Below are 25,155 nucleotides of genomic sequence, written 5' to 3' on the forward strand. Positions count from 1 at the left end.
TTATTGCATTCAACAGCAGTGTCTTAACTTTTTAGTCTCTACTTAATGTTACAAACTGAGGTTTGTTTCAGAATCAGGTGCGCAATTAGTCTGAATGAATAATTATTTTATCAAAGTGATTTGTGTGTTGGTCAAATTACTTTAAAGCCCTTGGTGTTTTTTGTTCACCGGATCACGGTTTGTTGTTGAATAATTATTTGGGTACACTTCATTTTCTGTGTTATGGACTTAGTTCTTCAAAACTTTTGCACAGGTGTGCAGTGATACATAAAAATATCTTTGAATATATTTAGTGCATTCTTTCAAACCTAATAAGAATTCTAGATATAATTTAGATCTGTAATAATTAAGTATAGACTGTAGAAATTGGAGACCGAACTCCAGCATACAGTATTGGTGTGTGAAAGGTTTAATGTATATTTTCTGGCTAATAAACAGCTGTTTAATTTTATTTTAGAAATGCCCAAGAAGCTATGCACTTGGAAACTTCACAAATAATCCCACATTAATTTAGAAGAAAAGCTTCCAATTATAATGCTTTTTAAATTAAACCATTCTAATTAATATAAAACTAAGAGGAAATCTCCTTATAATGCTACAGATACAAAATAAGGAAGCAAAACAAATGAAATATTATTTACATATGTGATCTCAGAAATATGGTATTTCTATCACAAGGGACGAGATCATATATTTGAAGTTGCTTTTTTATTTTCTACATAGTGGTGTTTTCATATATAATTCACCTGATTTGCAGTTTTCTGTAACTCCCTTTGAAGACATCACGGAATTGCTCTCTCAAGATTTCCTTTTGTAAAACACTTGGAACTTTAGCCTCAGTCTTTGTGCACTACACACAAGGGCTGACTTTGCTATGCCAAGTACCAGCTTCTTTGCAGTTGTGGGATGAAACTGGAAGTTTGTGATGGAAAATCAGCTCAGGGCACAGATGTTGGGAAATGGTAGCTAGAATTCTTCAGGGACACCCATGCATTTATATGCACATAATCCAGACCGAGTTAAGGGTCTTCAGAGACACCGCTTTCCCCAAGAGAGATGGTAATCGAGGTTTGAAAGATCACTGCATTGTTAACTGCTATCTCTTCCTTTTCTACTGACTCATGATTTTAAAAAGCTGCAGAGTCTAGCTAGTAACTATATGTTCGTTATCTGAGAATAGAGCCACTGGAAAAACTTTTTCAAAGTGAGCCCACAGAACAAATACAGTAGTGTCACAAACAAAACTCTCTCCCCAAACTATGTTCTCCTTGACCCATTTAAACTGTGACTGGCCCCTTAACATGCAGAGGGCTATCATGTATTCCATTTATAGCCACTCCTTGCTACTATTTATTTTGCATCCGTAATATACAAACACAGGAACATGTGAATCCTAGTAAGTCACACCATGTTTAGAGCAAGTGTTTTTCAAGGTTTTATTGGTAGGGCAATTTTAAAAATGCTTGTTCCAGAGGCTGGATTGTGGAATATATGTAGTGGCCTACACTGTGGAGCCACACTTCTCAGCATGAATACCGGGAAGCAATATGATTCCTGCTGTTCCCTGGTGCACTAGGAGGGGGAGAGTAGGGCATTATTAAACCCCTTACAGCAGGAACTGAATCTGGAGAGTGATAGGCCATTTGGATTTATTGTGGGAACAGCAAGGCCAGTCTACTCCCAGAGATGATGTTGTGGGGGGCTGTGCCTCATCAGGTTCTATGTGCAGAGAATAGCCATAGATAAGGAACCTGCTTCTTTAAGTGACTGTGCTGGGAGAGTTGCCCAGGGAAACTACTTCCCCCATTGGACTAAAATTTTGGGAAGGGGAAGATAACATAATTTCCTCTGTCCCTATGTTACTTTTCATGTAGGTGCATAGAGAGAGCTAACAAACATTTATGGATATCTGTGAGCACAATGCTTTTATTTTAAAAATCTGACAAATACTGGTAAGTGTGTGTGTGTGGGGGGGAGAATGAAGAGTATTATTTTACTGAAACCTGGGCCCACAAACACTGACTGTCCCTTCAAGTAACCAAACTCCTAAGCACTCCAAAGAAAGTTAAGAAGTACTAAGCAATACTAGGCCTAAATATCCATGTCTCCTAAATTGATATGCAAACTTTGGTGGTGCCAACAACAGCTGCCTTATTAAAGCTATTTTGATGATCTATTAAGGGCTCAGTATCTTAACCCCTTTTCTGGATCATCTTTCCATGGGCAATCTCACTGAAGAGATCAGTTCTAGCTAGTAATGAGAGTTTTTTTCCAAAAGGTTCAGGGATGCAACTTGTTTTGAATTCTTATCTGTACTTTCCAGACTTTTTGAGTTTGCCAAATTGGACAAAAACATTTAAAGAACTTTTTTTTTTTGCCCAATAGATTTCCAGTACTTCCAGCTTCTGGTTGGGACAGACATACTGAGAGTGCAGTACTTTGACGTGAAGGATCATTTCTAGTCTTGGCCAAACACAAGAATTGTAGCCGAGTGCAATAGAATTTATTTTTGTACAATTTTTCAACTCTTTTTTGGAAACACAAAAAAGTTAATTTTGTGTTTTGAATAACAGTTCAGATCTCTCTCTCTCTCTTTAACCTGTATCTTTTTGCCTATTAACCTTGGGGCACTAAAGCCTGGCATTTAACAAAAAGATCTAACAGAATGGTCAGTGATTGTGAATTGGGATCTAACTCATTTTCTTTTTACCTTTTATCCTGCAATATCTGCCCTCTGGTGCATTGTTGCTTAAATGCCTTAATTGTTTTGGGATATGTCTTGTATCACCCTCAGTTCTCTAGGCAAGTCTATGACTCCTTAATTAAGTCTATTTCTAATTGTTCACAACCCATTGAGAATAAAATCTGACTCTGTGTCCACTTTTGGAGCTAAGTGCTTGTTTACATCAAGATTATATCTGACTGGAACATAACTGATCTGGGAAAGCATTGTTAACCCTTTTTGATCTAAGCAGCTAGCCAAAAATTTGGGATCTAATAGGTTGTCCTGATTAGGAGGAGAAATTGATGACAGTCAGGTATTCTAAGCAGTTTTTTTGTTTACAAAATTGGACAAAGTGCTGTGTCTGCGAACACAGAAATAACCAAATAACAGAAAACATCTTCCTTTGCTCACAGTGCCAAGAACACTTTTTTCAACCTGCGCCTCTGACTCAAAAAACTCTTCCCCAGGTTTCATGGTCAGCCATTGTGCTTTCAGCTGCTCCTTCAGGCTCTGTGTTTCTCTCTCTGGTTGGGTGTGTTCTGCCTTTTTTTATATAGACACACACTCTTACCCAAAACAATACTCAGTGAAGTTCCTCTGTCCACTCAGTCCAAAACTGCTGTGTAGGTTCATAAAGCCTTTTCTCTTAACAGTGTGGTTGGGTGGGGCGGGGTTGGGGTTTTTGATTAACCTATCCTGACAGTTATGTGAATTGAAGGGCGCATTTACATGCTGTCTCAAAGAGGTTTGTGATCCATGCATATGAATACCTCTCTGCATAACAATGTCTTTTGCTTTGGGCACTGCAGTAAAAATTCTCTGAACATGTGAATGATTTGATTTTCATGTGGCACAATTTATTCAAGGTCTTCATTAGGATTTCATTATCAGAATGTACCAGGACAGACATCTAACCTGTAACTGCACTAAGTAATCGTAGGTGAGTCTGTAGAGAAGGGGACAGATGGAGAAAATTCTAGGGAATACTTTGAGCAAAGTGCATAGAGGTTTAAATGTAGGACCAGCATAAATTGGAATTATATAGCTAAATCCCTGCACTGAAGATCCCATGCACTTGTAGATTCTTAACAGCAGACAGCTCCTAATTTGGCTGGTTAACTCTGTTGGTAATAGTCCTATAAATGAGCACCAAACAATTGAAAATACTGGACCCAATTCACTATAATGTTACACCACGGTGACTCCACTGACTTCCCAACTGGCACAAAACTGGTGTAAGTGAGTTGGGAATCAGGCCTGGGTGCCTGCCATGTTGACACCATATTATAATATTGAAGGTCTTGTTGGCCTTCATATCCTCCTTCAGTTTGTTTGACAGCCTGATGAATTGGTGGGTTTGTTTGTTTTTCTGTTTAGCACAGTGCTTTTCCTAGTGAGGTAAATAACAGGAGGCCTAATATAAATTTCACATGTCTTTAGTGTGATTGTTTAGGGCTATGGTGAATTCTCCACATTAAAGGTATTTATTGACACTTATTCTTGGGTAAACCAGATTCCACTCTCAAGCATCACCATTTCTCCTTCCCCACCGTCCCCCCCAAAAAAAATTAATAAAAAAATCAGCCTTACTGTCAGTCCACCTTTATTCTAGTTTATTGGAACCTCAAATTCCCATGCAGTTTCTTTAAAACTTGTAATGGTTCTCCATAACTTCTAATCTGAGTTGGTCTTTTTTAGAGTAGTTTGTGTGTTCCACATAGTTCTGCATTGACCACTGCAAGAATGTCAGAATGTCTTCCAAAGAGCTGTATATTGAATACAATGTTCAAAGGGCATTGCTTTATACAATTAACATTGGTTATTTTGTAAGAAACATAGAAATCAAGAGTTTTCCCTCTGAATTATTTTCAGGAGTCTTGTAGTGTAAGGTTGAGGAAATGATACTGATCATGCCCAATAAAGGAGAACTAACAACTTAAAATGCCTTGTTCAGAAATGTTAAGTAACATTTAACTTTCAAATGCCTGAACAGCAAATGTAACTTTTCTTATCTGCATAGTAAACACTGGCATTTTTATCTGCTTGAATAATCAAAGTGGTGCTTTCCGTGCCTTCTTGGTTGCGAAGATTTGAACTGCTTCCGGAAGGTCCATGGTCTGGGCCAGCTCATGCTCTGTTGAGATGGTTGCAAGGCCGACCAGCCTCTCCTGTGCCATTGTGGAGCATAGATGTGTTTTTATAAACTTCAGCTTGAAGAAGCTGCGTTCTCCACTGGCAACTGTTACAGGAAGTGTTAGAAGTATGCCAAAGCAACAAAAGTATTTGGAAAGAGGGTGGTCATCTTATTTGTGCACATATATTCCAAAACAGCCTTTGGAGTTGATCCTGCTGAATTGCATCTTGCAAGGGTTTTCAGTTCATCACCTAAATCACTCGCATCAATATCGCGCATGTCATCATGTGTCAACACTGTCTCTAGTGCCCTGCATTGCTGGTGTAGGTCTTCTTCAGGTATAGTGAGGAGTTTTGGAATATCATACAACATCCAAAATATACTGCTGAGTTCCTTGAGTTGCATGAAACCTACTGCAACTGACTGTTTTGCACAATCTAGCACCGGTTAAAGAATTCAGCTTTGAATTGTTGTTTGGGGTCCTTGTGGGATTATCCCATGCCTCGTAATCAAAATGTCATCTTCTTTGGTGACTCATATATTCTTGAATGGGAAGGAAAATAGCTGCACTGTGAAGTTCCTCTGCAGAACGTTTTGAAATCCCTCACCTGACCGGTAAGACTGTAGGTACGACTTTGCTTTGTCCAGTTGTTCCATTGCTCCAGATATATCAAGGTCAACACCTTGGAATCTCTTGCTTACAACAGTTATTTCAAACAGTATGTCATGCCACAACACTAAGCCACACAGAAATTTGAAGTTATGTATGTTTCTGGTGATTCCATTTCCATCTGCCACTGTTCTCCCCCGAACAGTTCCTGTCATAGCATTTCCTCCATAATGGCAACTATGGCATCATCTATCTTCCCAGTTTGGTGTTTGATAGGCTTTATCACCTCCACTCGACTTTCCCACCATGTGGCACTTAGTGGTTTCCGTGTGAAAGAGGATGTTCCAGATGTTGCTTTAAAATTTGCCATCGATGAGTTGATGCAGAGAAAATACATAGATGCTTTGAATTACAATAAAAAATTCAGCAGCCTCACTAGAAGCTGATGCTGCATCATCACTGACCACCAAATTCAATGAATGAGAACTTCATGGGACAAAAAAAGCTCAAGGGTTTAACTCTCGGATCCATGTCTGCATTCCTCTGTTCTTTCCTCTCATGTTGGCACCATTATCATAGCCTTGACCTCTCATGTCAGCTATCACAATTCCCATATCTTCCAGCTTTTTAAGAAGCACATTTGTCATACCAGCTCCTGTAGTATCATCAATGTCAATAAATTCTAGAAAATGCTCTCTGAGAGTCACCATTGCAGGGACATTTTCACTAGGTTCTGTTGTTGTTACAAAACGCACCATTGAAGTCATTTGTTCCGTATGGCTGTTGTCAGGTGTGCAGTCCAGAATAACAGAGTAATATCTTGCTGACTTCAGATCTGCCATAATCTTCTGTTTGACTTTTGTTGTCAGTAAGTCAACAATGTATGATCTCATTTTGAATTGTTTTTCCAAGGTAGTGGTGTGTGTACATTTCTTGGGTGGTGACTCTTCTTAGATGCTCCTGGAGTACAGCATCAAACTCAGCCATCAGCTCCACAGTTTTACGGATGTTTCCATTGTTTGGCACATACAGCTGATCTGAAGTGCCACGCAGTGCTAGGTTTTGGGTAGCAAGCATTGTCACAATGGCAATGAGTCTTTTCAGAACATTTTGCCAGTAAAGAGGCTCTGATGCAATCTTCTCTTGATGCTGATCGTCTATGGTGGCCTGTAACCTTAGTCTCATCTCAAGCTCTTTCCACCTATGGAATCTAGCCAGATTTTTCCACTCTTTTGTTCCTGTAGAACCCAATGTGACTGGAACATTAGACTGGAAGAATTTGCAACAAAAACAATATGCAGCATTCTGGGTTTTTTAGTACATAAGCCATGGCCTCTCCGCTTTGTCACCATTGGGGATTTCACACCAGTAATGTGTGGAAACTTCTATTTTCATTGTCTTTGGGGAACATGAAGTTTTTCACTTGCTGTGGCCCATGCAGTACAAGGAAGTCCTTCAGGCACTGTTCAAGAGGGTCCATCTCTAGATCATCTAGGTTTAAGGAACTAAAGTCAGCAGCAGCTGTTTCTTGTGCCTCCACTACGCTCTTCTCTGAGCTACACTTTTCTTTAGGAATGTGCATGGTTATATCCATTTGAGATGGCGATGTGGTTGCTGCAGTAGCTGCCAGGTCACCTGCACTCTGACTAACTGGAAGATGAGGCATCTCCTCACCACTCACATCCTCACTGGGGCCGGAAGGCTCACCATGAACATTTGTGTCTATGTCTATGTATCTCAGGAGAGCTCCTTCCTGCTTAGATAGAAAAGCTTCCTTTGACTGCTATTCTGTGCTAGCTATAGTGGCTCTCAACACTCAATTAAGGGGACAAATAAGCACGCTAGTAGCAGGGCCTCAGTGAGGGAAGATATCAGTGTCTTAAGGGCCTAACTGACTCCTACTACTTCAGTTGACTGCCTGTTCTCCTCAAGTGGGTTCAGGGAAGCAGCAGGAAACAGGAAACTCCCCGAGAAGCTGGTGTTAATCAGTCCAGGCTCCTGGGGGTGCTAGAGAGGTACAAAAGAAGCTCCTCCTCCTCTATCTCCCTGCAGTGCCTGCTGCTTTCTGTTATTCCCTCTCACCTTTTCTCCTGACTGCCTGTTATGTCTCTTGTGCCCTCTTTTCTCCAGCACAGCACTCCACCATCTCTGTGTATCTAGAGCGGAGAGAATACGTATGCACCAGCAGCAGGCACAATTTTTTGCACTCCAAGTCGTAGTGGCGCCATTCCCGCCCCCCCCACCCCGGCCTGGTACCTGAGGTGGCCTCCTGTCATAAACAGATAGTTAAGGGTTAATGTCTCTTTCACCTGTAAAGGGTTAACAAACAATGAACCTGGAACACCTGACCAGAGGACCTTGAGGTACATCCTAGATGGGAAACCCAAAACTGTAACCGAGGTGGGAGAGATTGGAGCCAAATGGGTGGAAGTGACAGAAAAAAACTACTGTCAAGGGGAGCGAATATCACAGGGGGCACACCGACAATAAACCCTATAACCGAGGGCAACCCAAGACCCCACCTACAACCCAAGCAAAGCCCCAGACTACCTATTATCCCACCTCACCTGCCTCCAGTAACCCACCTCGGCCCAGTGACCAGTCAGCTGGATGATGCTTTAAGTGTAAAGAACTAGGACATATAAAGGCCAACTGCCCCAAGAACCCCAACCGAGTGCAGTTCATTACACCACCATCACACCAACGATCCCCAGGCCCAGATGCCTCTCCAATACCCTTGGAGTGAAGGGAAATTTTGAGAGTGGGCAGAAAGAAGGTTATCACATGGAGAGACACAGGGGCACAAGTGTCAGCTATCCACCAATCCTTGGTGGACCCCAAATTCATCAACTCAAAGGCTCAAGTGACAATTTACCCCTTCACGTCACAAACAGCTGAACTGCCTGTCCAGTACAAAGGCTGGTCAGGAATGTGGACTTTTGCAGTCTATGACAATTATTGCATCCCCATGCTACTGGGGGAAGATTTGGCCAACCAGGTAAAGCGAGCCAAAAGGGTGGGAATGGTTACACGCAGCCAAACCAGGCAAAGTTCCAGACCCATCCCTGTTCCTGAGCCGTCCACAGGGGCCCCGTCTGTGTTACCAGAGACCCAGACAGAGGTAGTGGACCCGGATCCCCTACCAATGACTGAAACAGCCACAGTGCCTTCAGTACCAGACCCAGAAATGGAAAAGCAACCAGCACCAGAACTGGCGCCAGCACTGACACCAGCGCTTATAAACCCATCTTCAACCCCAACGCCAGAGGGCGGCAGCGAGCCTGAACTGGCAGAAGCAGCAGACAACCATACCCAAGAGGCTCAGCCGGAGCCTGAAATACCACCTGGTGCACCAGTGGAGAGCGGTTCACCAGCAACGAAAACAACCCCATCACCTACATCGCTTCCAGAGGGACCAAGCCCAAGTCCCCAGTCTAAGGAAGAACTGGTGTGTCCAGCCTCAAGGGAACAGTTCCAGACTGAGCAGGAAGCAGATGACAGCCTTCAGAAAGCTTGGGCAGCAGCACAGAGCACCTCACCGCCTCTCAGCTCTTCTAACCGATCCCGGTTTGTTATAGAACAAGGACTATTAAACAAGGAAACTCTTTCTGTTGCACACCAGGAAGAATGACATCCACAAAAACAGTTGGTGGTTCCAACTAAGTACCGGGAAAAGCTCTTAAGCTTAGCCCGTGATCATCCCAGTGGCCATGCTGGGGTGAACAGAACCAAAGACAGGTTGGGGAAGTCCTTCCACTGGGAGGGGATGGGCAAGGATGTTGCCAAGTATGTCCGGTCTTGTGAGGTGTGCCAAAGAGTGGGAAAGTCCCAAGACCAGGTCAAGGCCCCTCTCCAGCCACTTCCCATAATTGAGGTCTCATTTCAGCGAGTAGCTGTGGATATTCTGGGTCCTTTCCTAAAAAAGACCCCCAGAGGAAAGCAGTACATACTGACATTTGTGGACTTTGCTACCCAGTGGCCGGAAGCAGTGGCTCTAAGCAACACCAGGGCTAACACTGTGTGCCGGGCCCTAACAGACATTTTTGCCAGGCTAGGTTGGCCCTCCGACATCCTTACAGATTCAGGATCTAATTTCCTGGCAGGAACCATGAAAGAACTGTGGGAAACTCATGGGGTGAATCACCTGGTTGCCACCCCTTACCACCATCAAACCAATGGCCTGTTGGAAAGGTTTAATGGAACTTTGGGGGCCATGATACATAAATTCATCAATGAACACTCCAATAATTGGGACCTAGTGTTACAGTTGTTGCTTTTTGCCTACAGGACTGTACCACATCCCTGTTTAGGATTTTCACCGTTTGAACTTGTGTATGGCCACAAAGTTAAGGGGCCATTACAGTTGGGGAAGCAGCAATGGGAGGGGTTTACGCCTTCTCCAGGAACTAACATTCTGGACTTTGTAAGCAACCTACAAAGCACCCTCCGACACTCTTTAGCCCTTGCTAAAGAAAACCTAAAGGATGCTCAAAGAGAGCAAAAGGCCTGGTATGATAGACATACCAGAGAGCGTTCCTTCAAGGTAGGAGACCAGGTTATGGTCTTGAAGGTGCAACAGACCCATAAAATGGAAGCATCATGGGAAGGGCCATTCATGGTCCAAGAGCGCCTGGGAGCTGTTAACTACCTCATAGCATTTCCCAATTCCTCCCTAAAGCCCAAAGTTTACCATGTTAATTCTCTCAAGCCCTTTTATTCCAGAGACTTACAGGTTTGTCAGTTTACAGCCCAGGGAGGAGATGACGCTGAGTGGCCTAAAGGTGTCTACTACGAAGGAAAAAATGACGGTGGCATGGAAGAGGTGAACCTCTCCACAACCCTGGAATGTATGCAGTGGCAACAAATCAAGGAGCTGTGCACTAGCTTCGCCCCATTGTTCTCAGCCACCCCAGGACGGACTGAATGGGCATACCACTCCATTGACACAGGTAATGCTCACCCCATTAGAACACCACCCTACCGAGTGTCTCCTCATGCCCAAGCTGCTACAGAACGGGAGATCCAGAATATGCTACAGATGGGTATAATACGCTCATCTACCAGTGCATGGGCATCTCCAATGGTTCTGGTACCCAAATCAGATGGGGAAATACGCTTCTGCGTGGACTGCCGTAAGCTAAATGCAGTAACTCGTCCAGACAACTATCCAATGCCACCCACCGATGAGCTATTGGAGAAGTTGGGATGTGCCCAGTTCATATCTACAATAGACTTAACCAAGGGGTACTGGCAAGTACCGCCAGATGAACCTGCCAAGGAACAGTCAGCATTCATCACCCATGCAGGGGTGTATGAATTTAATGTACTTCCTTTTAGGCTGCGAAATGCACCCGACACCTTCCAAAGGCTGGTAGATGGCCTACTAGCAGGATTGGGAGAATATGCAGTTGCCTACCTCAATGATGTGGCCATTTTTTCTGATTCATGGCCTGAACACCTAGAACACATGGAAAAAGTCTTTGAGCGCATCAGGCAGGCAGGACTAACTGTTAAGGCCAAAAAGTGTCAAATAGGCCAAAACAGAGTAACTTACCTGGGACACCAGGTGGGTTGAGGAACCATAAACCCCCTACAGGCCAAGGTGGATGCTATCGAAAAATGGCCTGTCCCAAAGTCCAAGAAACAGGTCCAATCCTTCTTAGGCTTGGCCAGGTATTACAGGCAATTTGTACCACACTACAGCCAAATCGCTGCCCTACTAACAGACCTGACCAAAAAAACCCAGCTAAATGCAGTTAAGTGGACTGATGAGTGTCAGAAGGCCCTTACCCAACTTAAGGCAACGCTCATGTTTGACCCTGTGCTAAGGGCCCCGGACTTTGACAAGCCATTCCTAATAACCACAGATGCATCTGAGCGTGGTGTAGGAGCAGTTCTTATGCAGGAAGGACCGGATCACAACTTCCATCCTGGCGTGTTTCTCAGCAAGAAACTGTCTGACAGGGAAAGCCACTGGTCAGTCAGTGAAAAGGAATGCTACGCCATTGTGTACGCCCTGGAAAAGCTACACCCATACATTTGGGGACGGCGTTTCCAGCTACAAACTGACCATGCTGCGCTAAAGTGGCTTCATACTGCCAAGGGAAACAACAAAAAACTACTTCGATGGAGTTTAGCTCTCCAAGATTTTTATTTTGAAATTCAACACATTTCAGGAGCTTCTAACAAAGTAGCTGATGCACTCTCCCATGAAAGTTTCCCAGAATCCACTGGTTAAAAATTGTCCTTAAAATATAAAAAGTCTTGTAGTTTACATACTAGTAGTATATGTAAAGGTGCATGTGTTTTATTAATCTGTTTATTCTAAAGTTCTAGAAAAAAATCACTGCCAGTGAGGTTCCCCACTGTCTGCGATTTGGGGGGCTTGTCATAAACAGATAGTTAAGGGTTAATGTCTCTTTCACCTGTAAAGGGTTAACAAACAGTGAACCTGGAACACCTGACCAGAGGACCAATCGGGAGACAAGATACTTTCAAATCTCGGTGGAGGGAAGTCTTTGTTTTGTGTGTTCTTTCTTTGTCCATGTTCTCTCTGGGTTCTGAGAGGGACCAGACATGTAAGCAGATTCCTCCAATCTTTCTGAAAAAATCTCTTCTGTTCTAATTTTAGTAAGTACCACGAAAAAGGAGAGTTTAGTCTTTTGATTGTTTTCTGTATTTGCAAATATGTATTTTGCTGGAAGTATTTTAAATTGTATTTTTGCTGGGGAGAGGCTTCTCTCTAGTGTCTATAAGCTGAAAGACCCTGTAATATAACATCTTGAATTTACAGAGATGATCTTTACTCTTTCTTTCTTTTATTAAAAGTTTTCTTTTTAAAAGACCTGATTGATTTTCCCCTTGTTGAGGCTCAAAGGAAATTGAGTCGGTACTCACCAGGGAATTGGTGGGAGAAAGGAGGGGTGGAGGTGAAGTTCCTCTGTGTTTTAAAATTCAAGGAGTTTGAATCACAGTGATCTTCCAGGGTAATCCAGGGAGGGGAAGCCTGGGAGAGGCAACGGTGGGGGAAAGGGTTTACTTTCCTTGTGTCAAGATCCAGGGGATCTGGGTGTTGGGGTCTCCAGGGAAGGTTTTGGGGGGACCAGAGTATACCAGGCACTGTAAGTCCTGTTTGGTGGCAGCCTATTAGATCTAAGCTGGTAATTAAGCTTAGAGGAATTCATGCTGGTACCCTATCTTTTGGACTCTAAGGTTCAGATTGGGGATTTATACTATGACACCTCCTCATGGTAAGGCCAGCCCTGGTTCCTTCGTGACCTTAATTTCTCTCTGCCTCAGTTCTCCATCTGTAAAATGAGGATGATAATGCATCCTTTATCTACTTAGACGGTAAGCTCTTTGGGGAGAAACTGTCTCTTACTATATGATTGTACATGTAGTGGAGCCCTGATCTTGGTAGGGATGTCCAAGTACTATGCTAATATTACCACCAGTAATGATACAATGTTTTGCTGATCACTCTGGTTCCCAGTGAATAAATGTCTATACCATACTTGGCACTAATCATAGTCTCGAGGGTGAAACCAAGGGAGTGATCTTACAGAGACTGAATTAACAGCTCAACCTGTCCTTAATCCTTCCAGATCAGGATAGCATGCAGGAAGCTTGGACTAATGTCTGTGTTGTACCTGTTGGATGGATAAATCAGAGATCTTACTATCCAGTGATGTTAATCTGGCTCCTGTTATGATTAACTAAATTCATTTAAAATTAAACAAAGGAAAGAAAGAGAACATGAACAAGAGGCTTAGAACAAGCAGTAGCAGCATATGTATGTAGTATTAATTTTGAATACCACTTAAACAGATACTGTCAAACTACAATCTGTGATGGGCTATCTTTTTCCTTACAAAACCCACAGTATCCTTAGAATGACTTTTAATACCAGTCTGGTTGGTTGCTGATTAATTATACCTAAAATAGGCAAAAGTAATTCTCTATCATGGTAGTAATGTTTTACCTAACCTAGAAACATTTGCATTGTAACCACTACTTGGATCCCTTCATACTGTTTTAATATATCTTATATCCACACAAATTTGCACCCAAGGGTACTCAGACTTTCCAAATACCATTTGGATTAGACTTGCTGTGAGCATGTGGACTTCCAGTTTCCGCTGGTGTAGCCCTAACAGTGCAAATTTCCCTTCATCTCACAGTGGTCTGGCCATTCCAGTCTGCACAGAGGTCAGGCTGGCCAGAAGCCACCTATCTGTGCTGATAGCACTGCACACACAGTGGAGTATAATAGTGCATTATTTTCATAGTTACCAATTTCTTATTCTAATAATATCTAGGTCTTCTACTTCCAGCTGATTCTCTTACCAGCATGTCTGAAAGGAGATTCTACACGGGTTCTGGGAGGTGGCTTGAGGACTGATGTGTAGGCTCTGATATTCACATGGGTAAAGAGGCTAACGGGCATATGCAATAATTGATTTACAGCTAGGTAGTAAAGTGACTGTCAGAGAAAAGTAGCACCCAGAGTGGCTAAAAGTGAAAGTCTAGTGTAATAAGGCCTCAGATAACCATAAGTCCAGCTTGGATTGGAAATTTGCCCTATGATGAGCTGGACTAAATTCATGAGGCTCCTTCCCCTAGTGTGCTACTAAAGCAGCAAAATAGGGTTTTGGCTCAGTTATGGGGTCCTCACAGGAGGAAAGCAGGAGTTCTGAGAACCAGGCTCGTCAGTGGGATGAAGAACTGAACACGTTACCAGCAATTCAGGATCTCCTTAGGGGATAACAGCTGTGATAACAGAAGTTTAGCTAATTTGGCAGGAGGAGGAATTGGGGAATGTTTTGTGGTAGGGAGTATTTTAAATATAAAATGCACCAATGGGGGGCTGATTTCCTCGGTTCAAGAGCTGAAGGAAAACTCTTCTGAGTTCCTGTAAATGCTGCCATTAGCATTTATGGAGTGGTCTGCAGATTTACTCTGTGTTTCTGCTTAATTAACCTTTTGGGAAAATGTAGATACACCATTAAATCTATCTGTTGTGATGCTTTCAATAATATAAGAGGATTTGTAAAGAATATAATTTTTTTTTTTGACAGAAACATTTTTAACCTTTTTAAGTGTAGTTTGAGAAGCAATCTGTGATGTTGTGGTTTGTTCAATCTCATTTGGTTCTGCCTTCATTTTTGGAAGCCAATCACAGACCAGGATGAAGCTCTGCAGACAATTCTTCCTGCGACTGTATTTGGCTTCTCTATGAGCAATGGAGATGTTGACTTTGAATTTGTCTCTGGGCTGCTGAACTGCTTCAGCTGCTTATGCATCATTTCAGGGAACCTATGTTTTCCTTCTTCCTCCCACATAATGCCTTCTGATTCGTGAGAACTGCAGGGTTATACGTTGGAGAATATAATGTCCATACCAAACATTTTATAATGTTCCTTTTCATTTCTCTCCAGTTCAATTTCTTAAGAATTGCATGATCTGGCCTTGAAGCCACCCACATTTTCATACACACTGTACATATCAGAGCTCTATTGTGAAGCAAGAATCAAATCCACATCCTTTGCCACATACTGAAATTCAATTTTTTCTTAGCCAGCATGCATGTTTGCTATATTCTGGTGAATTGTCAGCCCTTAGATGTTACTTAGATTTTGCTATTCTTTAAAAGAGTTTATTTGAAAAATATGTTAACTGAAAATGAACATGCTAAACTAATCAGGCAATGCAAATGTGGTTCAGCAAAACTGCTTTTTAAATGAATCATGCTTACTCAAATGTACAAATAAAAAAATTTGTTTCAGTAACAATCTAGAAGCTAGCTTGTGTGGAACAAATAAGGTCTGCAATTACCAGAATTCACAGAATCTGCTATACAATTTACCTTTCTACTGAAAAAATTATAAACTAACTCAGGGTCTCTGTTGGAGTCCTGTGTGGCTGAGATGAGCCTCTGAAATCCATTCAGGTTTTTCTGCCTTATCCCAAGTGATCATAGAACTGTTTGCTTGTGCAGACATTAGACATAACGTTTTCTTGTAAGGGATGCTAATAAGCAAATCCCATATGGATTTCTGCACTTTTTCTCTCTGGCGACTTCTTCTTCTTCATTTTATTAGTTAAGATTGTAGTATTGTATTGTAGTAGTTAAGATTAATGTAAACTAACTGAGCTTCTTTGGTGGAGAATATCATGTCCCAGACAATAAGCTGATATTGAATATTTGTACATATTCTTTATTTTTCCTCTTCTCTACTTATGATGCTTCATCACCCTATTAATAAACAGTGAGGATAAAAATAGGGCCAAATGTTGTTACACTTGTACAACCCATTCATGTCAATTTAAAATCGGACTGCATAAGCCTAACTAAAAGCAGAATTTGGCCCATAGATAGTATCCAGCTACCTGCCATTTTGTGCATTCTGCTTTTACCAGTGCAGTGGGTAATAAAGATTTGGTATGTTGCTATTTGTCTTGGATTGTAAATAGGACTAGCTTAAGGCACAGGCATGATTGGCCTATGACTATGGCCCCAGCTCTAAAGTCATGTGATAACATTAAAAATTCCACTTTCACTTAAAACCCCCCAAACTTACCAGTCCTGCTTGGTTACAAAGAAAAGCTTGAAAATGTGGCCTGAGTGTAAACTATGCAGTGATGTGTGCTTGAGTAGAGGCAGTATAAAATGTAGCTCTGAGAGGTATGAACTGCCCTACACGTCTCTCTGGGGTGTTAACTCCAAGAACCCAGTGATCTAGGGAGCCTGGCCAACACCATCCCAACAGAAGATTTGGAGTATGATGGGAGGAGGCCTGGCCCATTCAAGCAAACATACCTTGGCTTCTGGGGATGGGGTTAGTACTGGGGTGGGGGTTCTTGCTACCACCCTTCCAGGAAGCAGAGTGGACCTACTGCCATCCTTGCAACTGCCAAGGGTCTGGGAATCCCATTTTGTGGTGGTCATAGTACCCTGGATTGATTTAATCTGGCCCTAACTGTAACCACTTTCAGGAAAGGTCCATGTTGCATAATTGCACTCCTATCCTGACTGGGCTTTTGAGTGCTTGTCTTGCAATATAAAATCAATTAGTGACATTATTTTCCCCGGCATGATGTGTGAGATAAAAGTTATTTCTATGTGGCCTGAGATGCAAGATATTTCAGTACTTCAAGAGCAATCATTTCATATGTCTGAAAACAAAAAGTCATGCTTCTATCTGGCAGATTTTTGCCAATACTTCAAACTCCCGCTGAATAGCTAAATCACATGTGAAGTTCTTAATCAGACTCCACTTATCTGGAAAACCAGACAATATAGTAACATTTGAAAATACTGAGTAATGTGTGGTTTCTAGATACATAATTCATTAGTCCACTCCTAATTAATTGAACAACCTCATGAAACTCAGCAACCTCAATGGGAGTTTTGCCTGATGAAAGTCTAAGAAACTACTGCGGGGTAGTGCTCAGAATTCATGGCTTGCTCAAGACCACAAGGCAAGTTAGTGTCTAGAATGGACTTAGAACCTAGGAATCCTAATTTACAAGTCCCGATCCTTTGCTCTAGTAATAGTATATGCAAGACTGATTCCAACCTCCCTTGTACCAGTTTTACTACTGTGTAACTCCACTGAATTTGCAGTAGTGTAATGAAGAGTAGAATCTAACCCCATATGTGCGGACTTACAGTTCCAAGCATTTTAAGTGAAACAATCTGTTGGACTTTCATATCCACTGCCATTAACAGTATTATATAATAGCTGATGAAGTCACTGGGACAAAATGCCCATGAACTATATTTCTAAGTTATGGATGATAAACAGGCTAAGAGATGTCATCTTTTTCTCTATCCATGTCAATTGTTTCAGGCCAATTCATGGGCATACACTCTTCAATAATGCTTCTGTCATGATGCTGTGGATTTGGCCAAAAGATAATTATATAGTGCCTGACACTGATCTCAGTTACAATGAAGTAAATCAGGAGAAACTACACTGAAATAAATAGAAATATTCTGGATTATTTATAACGGTATAAATGAGAGCAGAATCTAACCCTTTATGTCTTGGTGGGTTGGCAAAGAGACAACACTGTTAGCAAAAGATGTGTAACTGAATAACTTTTCAAGAGATTGCACCTTTTTTCCATTTTGAAATATTGCCATTTCCTATCATTTATTAATTTGACTAACTTTGTCAGTTGTGAGGAAGATGTTACACTTTATAAAATGTTGGAGGCAGCAAATTTTTGACCTTGAGCATTTGTCCCCAATTTGTAATGGGGAAATTTTTATTTTTGTGCCACAATGCCATAAATATTTTTACATTACACACAGACTTCCAATGTTGGCTTGATATTGTCTAATAAGGAATCTTCATGATCTGTTATCAAGAAGACTTTTATAAGGAAAACAAAGAAAGATGAATGTCAAAAAATGCAGAATGCAGCATATAAACTTCAGTGTAAAACTGATACCTTTTTAAAAAATGTACGTAAATACACATTTTATTCTTGGAACAGGTCTGATTTCTGCTTTATTCCTGGCCAATAGATGAGCTCAAGTTCTATACAAGTGTGGTGGACTCAAGGGATTTACACAGCAGCATAAAAGCATTTTATTGTGCACTCCAGGGTTGTCATCCACAGCTAGCTAACAAATATGATAGATTTTTAATATAATCCACCATGTCCTTGCCAGTGCTCCTTGTATGTTACGTCATCTTGCTTTGGGCCAAGAGTTTGTTTTCCCCAGATGGCCATCAAAAAGCTGCTGACAGGCCTTCTGACTGAGAAACTGTAGAACAGCAATCTCCCAATTCATTTACTACTACCGACAAAGAGAGAGCTGTTGATATCCTGATGCGAAAGCACTTTATCAGGCATTACATAGTGTCTGTGCTCTCAGCATGTTTTGGGCGTGATAAGTCATAGCACATGCTTTTTCACATCTTTCTGCCTTTCACTGCAGGGTAGAATTTCTTGGAGTTGAAATTGGGGTAACAGAAAAGATGTAAAAAGCCAAGTGTGACATCATTAGCAACTGGTAACAGTCATAAAACCATAAATAATATTTTGTAGACTTGTGCTTTTAAAAAAAAAAAAAGTCTTCAAAGATTGTAGACCATAATTCTTCTGGTCTAAACTTTAGCTCTGTTATGCAACCTATGGTATCTGTACTTCTGAAATTGATATCCAACAATTCTATTAATATTTAGGAAGAATGTTTTTTCCCCAGCTATAGAAGAAGATAGGACAATCTGCTGATATGTAAATAAATTGTCCCCCAGCCAATAAATATTATCTCAGTCTAACCTGGGTTGATTCTCAAGCAAGTAGCCCTCATGCATGTCCCAATCTCTCTTAGATACTGGATAAATCACTCCACTATCCAGTTGGGTTGGAAGAGAAAGAAGTACATACTGCTTTACGTAAGTGTAATCAATGAAACTTTAGGACACAGTATGTGAATTGCGCCACCATGAATTGAGCATAATAGTTGGATCAAGATGAACAGTCACTCACAGGGATACTCTTTGTGTGCCTCACCTTCAGATTAGAGAGCAGCTGAAGCAATCTGGTCCATTTTATGAAAATCAAATGCAGCTGTCAGGCTCCTGGCAACTTGTTAATGCAATCTTCAGTTAGAGAAAGTTTGGATATCCCTGCTTTATAATATCATTGCCAATATTTATTTAATTTTTTTGTGACTTAAGTCACATAAGTGAATTTTTGTATCTTCATTAACTTTTTTTAAAAAGGTGAACTATATGATGCATTTTTTTCTCATTTTATCTGATCTACTAATAGATTAAAAGTAATCACAAGAAATTATAATAATTACAGTTTGTTTTCTCTGAATGATTGATTCAGCAGAAAATATTAATGGCCACTCTAACATGCAGCAAGAAGTCAGATAGTCACTCTGGCACAAGTAATGAGTAGTCCTCCCTCTGGGAAACTGACCACTTTATTCATTAGGAAATTTAAAGTGTTATCACAGGCTACACACTTCAGTTTTCAGCGAGCACAAGTAATTCAACTGTGAACTCCAAGCCAGAGGCAAATCCTAATGCCGAGTCCAAGCTGGATTTAAAATCTAAAAACAAACTAACAAGAACACACAAACATAGTTTGTCTCATGTCCAGGAAATGCTTCTCAAAATCTGTCAATCTGTCAATAAATAACAATAATACTTTCATCCGAGGATCTCAAAGCACTTTACAAAGTTAATTAATTAAACCTCACAACAATCTTGTGAGAAAAGTGGCATATCCAGTATCTGGTACTCCTGTAAAATACACAGGCTAGTAGAGTTGTGATATTAGCAGTAGTTCCATGTCTTTCCTCTTAATGTCCTTTCTCCCTTCCTCTCTCAGTGGAATTTTGATATCAGAAAAAACCCATTCTGGATAGAATATTTATGATAATGGAAGTAAAACATAAGTGACGGAGATAAAGGAGAATGCCACACACAAACAAGGCCATCATACTGTGATTGATACATGGAGGCTGACTAACCCACAGTCACACCTGAGCCAGTGACAGAGCAACCCAGGAGTCCTGACTCTTACTCTTGTCTCTGACTACTAAACAACACTTCCTTTTCGCCATCAATTTTGTCTGTTAACCTTGGCTCTGTCGGCCGTTTTGTGCTTCAAATTCTGGATCAGTTTACAACCAAAGCTTAGTGTAGTTATTAAAGGAATGTCAAAGGGACTTTCAGAGCATGAACAAGTAATCTTTCCTCCTGCCCTCTGTTACATCTTCAAAGTGCCACATGTGATTTTCGTCATTCAAACTCATCTTAAATTTAACTGGTGCAGTAGAGATTAAAAACATGAAGTAATACATTGGAAATGTATTCTCTGTTGTCTTCAGATGCCTCATGTCTTTTGTGGGACAATCAATATGAGAACGGTGATATATGATGTAATCTTCCAAAGTGTTTGACTCAAGGATGTCCTCAGAGATCCAAATCTTAAAAAATTAGTATATCTAAATTATATAGTCCAGATGGAAATAAAATATAAGTTTTTCCTTTTGCTCTCAGGCTGATAGTTTGTTGTATGGAAATACATTTGAAAAATATTAGTACAAAAAACTATTCTTTCATATTGGAGTAATTATATTTTGAAAAAAATCCTTCTCAAATTTCCCAAATTCTTAAGTTTGTAAATCAGCCAACAATTAACGTTCACAAAGATAACATGAAAATGTAGCCTGTTTCTTTACAAATGTAACATAAAGCCAAGCAGGGAGGTGGCTGGGGAAGGTCTCAGCAGAAGCTGTACAGTGAATTAGAGAGATTTTTGTTTTCCTTATTCTAATAAAGTTTCTTGTTCAAGGTTAGAATAGGAACAGTTCCACTAATTCTTAATTACCACATGACAAATAATGTGATGCCTCTAACTACAGACATTTCTTAGATAAAAAGTGTTGGCTTGAAGATTTGCTGTGCAGAGTTGTGTGTAATTGAAGATTGAAAACTTATTTGTGTGCTCTGTTCATTATTGAAAATAGGATTGTTTTGGAAGTGTAGTTCATGGTAGACCAAAACATACACTGTTTGTCATGCAAGGACTTTTTTTTCACTACCTTGCTTATTTCAGCTGCTCTCTGCAACGATAAACACTGTACTGAGTTTGTAAGATTGGCAAACAACACATTACATTCACAGTGTTATATGGACAACGTCTTTTCTCCTTGAAAAGAAGTCTATTATTCCTGGGTGGTCACTGTAGAGATAGCTTCAAGCATACAAAATATAAAAAGTATGCATGAAATATGCCAGTATATTAAATTAACATCCTGTAAAAGCTCCCTTTTTAAAATCCAGATGCTTATATTGCTTTTGACAGACTCTAGGCGGTAAAGTTTTAACTTTAAAGAAGGGACTTTCTGTTTCTGTTTTCAAGTTAAAAATAATGAAAGGAAAACACACTGAAATTCCCACATTATTAAATAAAACATTTAAGTGGCCAGGGGCCAATCATTGTCACGCCATGAACAAATGCCTTACGGTAATATGTTCCATAACTGTTTGCTAAAAACTACCAATTTTAACACATTTGCACATGATTAGACACAATAAAAAGTTACTTATTGAAGCCAGTGTCACACTAGTATTACTCCCACCCAGGGGGAGGGAAACTTCATTTTAAACCTGAACAAGAGAGGTAGTGTGAAATAAGCTCCATGCTGTGAAAACAAATCATAAATACAGCTACCAAATGGTTGATTCTGTTATGGTCAGGAGTTCACTGCCACTGTGTGACCACATCACTGGGGAAGAGGAGTAAAAGAATAGTCAACAATGGGGACTTGGCTGAGTGAGTGACCAATTCAGACAGAAGCTATCCAAGAGCAATACGTAAAATATCATCTTAAAATACCTGTTTTGTCAAAATACCGAATTTTACCAAAACAATGCATTTGATAAGGATTAGGTTTTAATTTTATTCTTATGTTTTCCTCTGGAAAACATCCCTTTCTTAACAATGTTAGGGAAGGCAAGGGACTTGTGTGTGTGTGTGCATATAGATAGATATAGATATATAGTTATCATGTGTTTCATTGTATTTTGAATTGCTACGGTATAATCAAGACAAAATCTATCTACTTATTATAAGAGAAAATTTTAGCTCCACCCCCCCACACTTTGCTGACTGAGGGAAACAAAATCTGAATCACTTATTCAAAGTGTAATTCATTTGGATTAAGAGTAAGTATTCATTTGATTACTAAACTTTTCCACTTAAATCTTCAAAGTTGAATGTATAGTAGTATTATATGGCCCTTAATATATATGCTACAGATCTCCACAATTTAGTTTTACTTATTGTTTGAGAGACTTCTGATTCATAATCTACCCCCGGTATGTTTCATTCTCCAAAGCAGGGGTGGCTCTCCACATGCACGCATCCTCCATGTTCATGTGAGAAGAACTATCAAGACAGGTCTTATTTAATCAAAAGTATAGGTATAATCATCACAAACACCAAGGATCACATTAGGAAATGGTGAATATGGAGGGAAAGTATTGATCATAAGTTAATGGTAACTTTAGCAGATCTCATTTGCACTCTTTGGCATCCGCACATATATATTCACAAAAGAGTTTCTGGATACTTGTGATGTTACACATCTCTCAGCTATAGTAAACCTGAGAAGTGCATGGAAACATTATATGGCTTTGAGAAACACCCTGGGGGGTTTGGACCCATAAAGTATTTCATGCATTATAATTAGAGATGAAGACTTTGCTTTGAAAAAAGAAACCCTGGAACCTTTCCCTATCCAAGGAACTAAACCAAACTCGGAACATTTTTGAGGTTTGAAAATACTTAGTTCAGGATCTTCCTTGACCTTCCTCTCTCTCCTAGGGGGCTGTGGAATATTCAGACCAAACTCCTAACCCACCTACCTATTCACTCACTAACCCTTAATGTTACTGTACCCTGACATATGTCTATTGTGGCAGGGTTTCTTTTGGCAGAACACCAGTGGTCCAGTCCAGAGTTTCCCCTTCCATACTCTTCTGGGGTAGCCAAGAGACAAGGGTTTATTTGATGTCCACTGTCATTACATGTAAAACAAATATTAAATGCGTGTGCCTGCTTCTTATAATTTGCTGGGAAATAAACCATCTGCATCATTTTTCCACTGCCCCATCCACACACATCCTACAAATACTTTATCAACATTCAGGACCAGCCCAACAACTTGTTCTGAAGACTGTCAATCAGACACTGCATAGGCAACATACTTTTACTAACGATATCCTGCTGTCCGTTTCAAAAGGGGCTACCCTAGGTACTGATAATTAGAGAGCTCCAGCTGATCTCAGATTCTGTGATGCTGAATTAACAAATTAATTTTAGAACAGTTATGATTTTTTTGATGAAGGCACACAAAATAATAAAAATGACTGACTGAAAGACAAAGCAATACAACTGCAGTCATTGCACCTCTCTGCCTAGCTATGCTGTGTAAAATTACCCACTGAACCAAGAGCAGTGGACTATATGTGCTGCACTAAGAGAAAGATGGTAAGTTCAGGATATTGCTGCAATTTTTACTTGTAACTTAAGAATGGTCATGCTGGGTGAGACCAAGGGTCCATCTAGCCTAGTATTCTGTCTTCTGACAATGGGTTGTACCAGATGCTTCAGAGGTAGTGAACAGAAGAGGGCAATTTTATTGAGTGCTCCAGGCCCTGTCTTACAGTTCCAGCTTCTGGCAGTCAGAGATTTAGGGACACCCAGAGCATAGAGTTGCATCCTTACTCATCCTGGCTAATAGCCATTGATGGACCTATCATCCATGAACTTCTAAATCTTTTTTGAACCCACTTATACTTTTGGCCTTCAGAACATCCCCTGGCCACGAGTTCCACAGGTTGATGGTGTTTTTGTGAAGATGTACTTTCTTTTGTTTGTTTTAAACCTGCTGCCTATTAATTTAATGGGGTGACTCCGGGTTCTTGTGTTATGTGAAGTCTAAATAAAACTTCCCTATTCACCATCTCCAAACCATTCATGATTTTATAGATCTCTATCACATCATAGAATATCAGGGTTGGAAGGGACCTTGAAAGGTCATCTAGTCCAACCCCCACCTGCTCAAAGCAAGACCAATCCCCAGACAGATTTTTGCCCCAGATCCCTAAATGGCCCCCTCAAGGATTGGGCTCACAACCTCTGGGTACAATAGGCCAAAGCTCAAACCACTGAGCTATCCCTTCTTTGTCATCTCTAATCTAAAATGAACAGTCCAAGTCTTTTAAATCTCTCCTTATATGGAAGCTGTTCCATACTACTAATCATTTTTGTTGCCCTTTTCTGTGCTCTTTCCCATTCTAATATATCTTTTTTTGAGATGTGGCAACCAGAACTGCACACAGTATTCAAGGTGTGGTTGTACCCTGGATTATATAGTGGCATTATGATATTTTCTGTCTTATCCATCCCTTTCCTAATGGTTAGTTACATTCTGTTATCTCTTCTGACTGCCGCTGCACATTAAGTGGATGTTTTCAGACTGCTATCCACAGAGACTCCAAGATCTCTTTCTTGAGTGGCAACAGCTAATTTAGACCCCATCACTCTGTATGTATAGTTGAGATTATGTTTTCTAATATGCATTATTTTGCATTTATCAACACTGAATTTCATCTGCCATTCTGTTGACCAGTCACTCAGTTTAGTGAGATCCCTTTGTAGTTCTTCTCACTCAGTTTGGATTTAACTATCTGGAGAAGTTTTGTATCATCTGCAAATTTTGCCAACTTAATGTTTACCCCCTTTTTTATTTATGAATATACTAAATGGCACTGATCCCAGCAGATTGTTGGGGTACCCTGCTATTTAATTCCACTGTGAAAACAGACCTTTTGTTCCTACTCTTTGTTTCCTATCTTTTAATCAGTTATTGATCCATGAGAGTACTTTCCCTCTTATTCCATGACTGCTTACTTTGCTTAAGAGCCTTTGGTGAGGGATCTTACCAAAGGCTTTTTGAAAGTCCAAGTGCAATATATATCCACTGGATTGCCCTTCATGATTGTTGACTTCCTCAAAGAATTATAATAGATTGGTGAGGCATGATTTCCCTTTACAAAAGCTGTGTTAACTCTCCCCAACATATCATGTTCATCTATGTGTCTAACAATTCTGTTCTTTAATATAGTTTCAAGCAATCTG

Source organism: Gopherus evgoodei, chromosome 5 (assembly GCF_007399415.2).
Source record: "Gopherus evgoodei ecotype Sinaloan lineage chromosome 5, rGopEvg1_v1.p, whole genome shotgun sequence".
In the NCBI taxonomy this organism is placed as follows: Eukaryota; Metazoa; Chordata; order Testudines; family Testudinidae; genus Gopherus; species Gopherus evgoodei.